The following is a 5132-nucleotide window of genomic DNA, read 5'->3' as shown; positions in this document are numbered from 1 at the left end:
GCTGCCTGCCGGGAGCCCCTGCGTGCAGCACCCGCAGCCCCCAAAGCGGTTGCCCCGTCCAGCTGAGAGAAGCCCCCTCCACGCAGCGGAAGCCTTCTTTCTACTTTTATTATTTTATGGTTTCCGGAGTTATCCCTGGGGCTCGGTGCCGGCACTGGGAACCCACTGCTCCTGGCGGCCATGTTCCCACTTTATTGGACAGGACAGAGAGGAGTTGAGAGAGGAGGGGAAGATAGAGAGGGAGAGAGAGACACGTGCGGACCTGCTTCACCACGAATGAAGTGTCCTCCCCCCTTCAGGTGAGGAGCAGGGGTTTGAACCCAGGTCCTTGCGGTTAGTACTACTACGTGCGTTTAAACGCATGTGCCACCGTGTGGGCCCCTTACTTTCCCTTTCATTGACAGGATAGAGCCAGAGAGACACAAGAGACACACCTGCAGACCCGTTTCGCCACGTGTGAAGCTTCCTCCCTGCAGGGAGAACTGAGGCTCCAAGCCACGTGGTGATGAGTGCGTCACGCGGCTGGCCCCACCTCTCTCCTCCCCACGTGGCCGCGACACGGCCATCCGCACAGCACAACCGGCTATCCAGCCTTCCCCCACTTTTACTTTATTCTTCCTTTCTTTCTTCTCTGTTTAATTGGATAGGACAGAGGAAAGTTGAGAGGGAAGAGAGAGGTAGAGCAGGAGAGACAGGGAGACCCCTGCAGCCCTGCCCCACCCCTCCTGAAGCTGCCCCCCTGCAGGTGGGAGCAGGGGCTTGAGCCTGAGTCTCTGTGTGTGGTCAAGCGTGCCCTCTACGGGGTACACCACCGCCTGGCCCCCACCTTCTCCTTTCCAAAGCGCCGTTTCAGTCCTGACTTGGGGTCTGTGTGCTGAGGCAGGAGCCCCGAGGCGAAGGGCCCAGGTCACTTCTGTGTCCCTAACCCAGGAGCCACTGAGACCAGGCTGGGGACAGTAAGACCCAGAGTAGGGCCAGAGGGACAGGAAGGACCACGGAGGGACACGGCGTGTGTCCGCAGGTGCGCTGTGTGCTCAGGTATTCCTGAGGTCTGGCCAAAGAAGGTGGGTGGCGGACTGGCAGGGGCACAGCCTGCCCTCCCTGGACATGTGTCCCCAAGGCCACCCCTTCCACGTGACCATCCTCCCGGCTGTGGCCTCTTCCATGAGGCCCACACCGGCTGATACTGGTCATGCTCATGCCTCCGGGGCACCCTGATTTCTGGCACTGGGTCTGCTTCCCTGCCTAGGGGTCTCCCCACCTTTCAGAGAGGGGTCCCCCAGCCCAAGTGGGCTCCCTCAAGCCCCGAGTGTCCCGCAGCCTTTGGGGGACATGGTTATGGGTATGGGGGTGCCCGGCTTGGCTGCCCATGTGGGCAGCACTGCACACGGTAGGAAGTTGTGACGAGTCGGTTGATGTGAGCGGGACGGACACAGAGACCCAGAGTGGCCTGCAGGCCCAGGCACCGGTCAGCCCTTCAGCCGGCTCCAGAGAGAGGCCACAGTGACAGCGCGTGTCCGGCACAGGGGGTCAGGCCCAGAGGCTGCGCACAGAGTTCCAGAGCCTTTCTCCTCCCTGCAGACCTGCTGCTGAAGGCAGGCAGGACCCCACGCCTTTCCAAAAAAGGGCAAGAATGCGGACAGCCTGGCTCCCGACAGCAGGATGCAGCCCACAGCTGCTGGAGGAGGCCGCACGGCTGGGCGTCTGTCCTCCACAAATCCATCACATTCTGGGGGTGCTAGGCAGAGCCTCCTGATCTAGCAGGTGAGTGTGCTCAGAAAGTCCCAACCTTGGGGTGTGGAGCCACCTGCCAACACCCATGTCCAGCGGAGAAACAGTGACAGAAGCCACAACTCCCACCTTCTGCTCCCCATAGAGAATTTGGGTCCAGGCTCCCAGAGGGGGAGAAATGTCAGGAGAGGATGCCCAGAGGGCTCTGAACCCCAACTCCATCAGGACCCGGAGAGAGCAGAGGAAAAAAGGAGGGACATTTGGATGTAGTAAGAGAAGTAGGTGTGACGTAGAAAGGAAGAGAAGGCAGGACCATAGAAAAAAAAAATGAATAGATAGATAGACAGATGGATAGATAGTTCTAGAAATAATAGCCCCTCTCTGCGCCCTTGGGAGAAGCACTGCAGTTTCCAGTGGAGGGAATGGGGACACGGAGCTCTGGGGGTGGGCACAGTGTGACCTTGTAAGTTTGTAAATCAATATCAAATCAGTAGTTATACATATATGTGAGAAAAAACAAAGTCCCAGCCTCTGCCATCAGTATTATGAGGCTCCTCAGGGTCCGTCTGGGTCCCCTGGTAGGGAGAGGCTCCCCCCCACCTCATTTACGCCCCCACCTCGTGGTGGAGCCGCCTAGGCCCCCGCTGCCCAGCCCCAAGCGGCTTCATCTCACAAGCACACAGGTGTGGGGACTCACCGCTGGTCTCAGCAAGAGCCCACGCAGTGCAGACGACCCCCACGCCAGCAAGCAGAGCGGAGAAGCACCCTCCAGCCTCCTGCCAGCCAGGGGTGTCCGTGAGGCAGGTGCAAGACAGAGAGGGGCCTGGATACGGCACTGCCCGCACTGCCCGCACAGTGGCTCCCGCAGTGCTGACTGTCACAGACTTTCTCAGGCAGCAGTGGGAACGGCCCAGACTGTCGTTTATTTTTTTATTTTTATTTTTTTTATTATACAGAGACAGCCAGAAATGGAGAGGGAAGGGGGCAACAGAGGGGGAGAGAGACAGAGAGACACCTGCAGCCCTGCTTCACCACTCGTGAAGCTTTCCCCCTGCAGGTGGGGACCGGGGGCTCGAACCTGGGTCCTTGCTCACTGTAACGTGTGCACTCAACCAATTGTGCCACCACTCGGCCCCTCAGACTGTCGTTTATTTAGGCATAAAAGTGACACCGACTCAGGTGGTGGCGCACCTGGTTGAATGCACACGTTACAGTGAGCAAGGACCCAGGTTCGAGCCCCCGCTTCCCACCTGCAGGGGGGAAGCTTCTCGAGCGGCGAAGCAGGGCTGCAGGGGTCTCTCCTTCCGCTCCTTCTCCCTCTCATCTCTCGCTCTCCCTATTTCTCTGTCTCTATCTAGTAAAATAAATAAGAACATTAAAAAATAAAAATAAAGGGAGTCGGGCGGTAGTGCAACGGGTTAAGCGCACGTGACGCAAAGCGCAAGGACCAGCCTGAGGATCCCAGTTCGAGCCCCCGGCTCCCCACCTGCAGGGGAGTCTCTTCACAGGCGGTGAAGCAGGTCTGCAGGTGTCTGTCTTTCTCTCCCCCTCTCTGTCTTCCCCTCCTCTCTCCATTTCTCTCTGTCCTGTCCAACAACGAACGACATCAACATCAACAATAATAACTATAACAATAGGGAGTCAGGCGATAGCGCAGTGGGTTAAGCAGACATGGCGCGAAGCGTAAGGACCAGCAGAAGGATCCCGGTTTGAGCCCCCAGCTCCCCACCTGCAGGGGAGTCGCTTCACAGGCGGTGAAGCAGGTCTGCAGGTGTCTGTCTTTCTCTCCCCGTCTCTGTCTTCCCCTCCTCTCTCCATTTCTCTCTGTCCTATCCAACAACAGAGCAACGTCAACAATGGCAATAATAACCGCAACGAGGCTGCAACAACTAGGGCAACAAAAAGGGGGAAAAATGGCCTCCAGGAGCGGTGGATTCATGGTGCAGGCACCGAGCCCAGCAGTAACCCTGGAGGCAAAAATAAATGTTTAAAATAAAAATAGAAATAAAAGGGCTCTCTGGTGAGGGTTTAAAATACATCCCCAGAGAGCCGGGTGTTGGCTCAACCAGGTGAGTGGCTCACATGTCACTCTAAGTCAAGGCCCCGGGTTCAAGTCCCCCTCCCCGCCTGCAAGGGGGGAAGCTCACAAGCATCTCTCTCCCTCCCCTTTCAATTTCTGTCTGTATATCCGATAAAAATAGAGAGAAAAGAAAAGCAGGTGCTGGCAGCAGTGGATTCCTGGTGCCGGCACTGAGTCCCAGCAGTAAATAAATAAATTAGATTCAGGTGGACAGCATGCGTGTGCGTGTGTGTGTGTGTGTGTGTGTGTGTACACACGTCTCTGAACATGGGGAGAGCTGTGGGAAGCGCTTTAAAAGAAACGTGAGGTGGCTTTCAAAGCAGGAGCACTGCTGAGTGTTTGGAGAGGAAGCCCATCAGGGAGGCTGCACGTCTTCCGGGGGCGTGAGCCCTGACACCCCCCTGACAGGCACCACAGCGCTGGAGGAGGGTCCCATGCTGTGGTGTCTCTCACATTCTGTCTCCCTGTGTGAATGGAAATTCAGCTGGGAGGGGTGGGAGTGCATAAGACTGAGAGAGAGAGAGAGAGAGAGAGAGAGAGGAGGGAGGGAGGGGGGAGAATTACTCCAGACAAAGGAGGGCCGCGTGCCGTGTGGTGAGGGAGAAGGCCTGACCTCCCAGGAGCCCCTAGGGCTACGTGCACAGGTTCCCTGAGCAATGGAAACTGCTAGCTGACAACACAATCGATCCACTAATTAATTAATTAGAAAGCGATGGGGAGGGTGCTGAGCTCAGTCCTTGACGCTGCAGTGCTGAAGCCCTGGCCAGCTCTCTTAGAGCTCTTGCAAAACTAAGTCTTTTTCTTTTTTCTTTTTCCCTCCAGAGTTATCACTGGGGCTTGGTGCCAGCCCTACAAATCCACTGCTCCTGGAAGCTATTTTTTCCATGGGGGGGGGGGGTAAGACAGAGAGAAATTGAGAGAGGGGAGGGGAGATAGAGAGGGAGAGGGACAGAGAGATACCCGCAGACCTGTTTCAAGGTCTTCCCAAGACCTTCTTGGGAAGCTTCCTGCCTGCAGGTGGGGAGCTGGGGCTTGAACCTGGGTCCTTAAGCTTGATGATACATGCACTTGACCAGGCATGTGCCACTGCCTGGCCCCCGAGAACTAGGTCTTCTAACACACACACACCTAGGACCAAGAGCGTAATCTGATGGTAACTCTACGAAATTTTCATTTTAAAAACTAACATAAATGACACATCATGTTCAAAATACAAAAAAATAGCTCTCACTTGGGAAAAGTCAGGTCATGAAGGTACATACACGTACATGCACACGTGTACACACATGCACACATATGCACACACATGTGTATACACACG

Source organism: Erinaceus europaeus, unplaced genomic scaffold (assembly GCF_950295315.1).
Source record: "Erinaceus europaeus unplaced genomic scaffold, mEriEur2.1 scaffold_608, whole genome shotgun sequence".
NCBI lineage: Eukaryota > Metazoa > Chordata > Mammalia > Eulipotyphla > Erinaceidae > Erinaceus > Erinaceus europaeus.
This window is presented reverse-complemented; position numbering follows the sequence as displayed.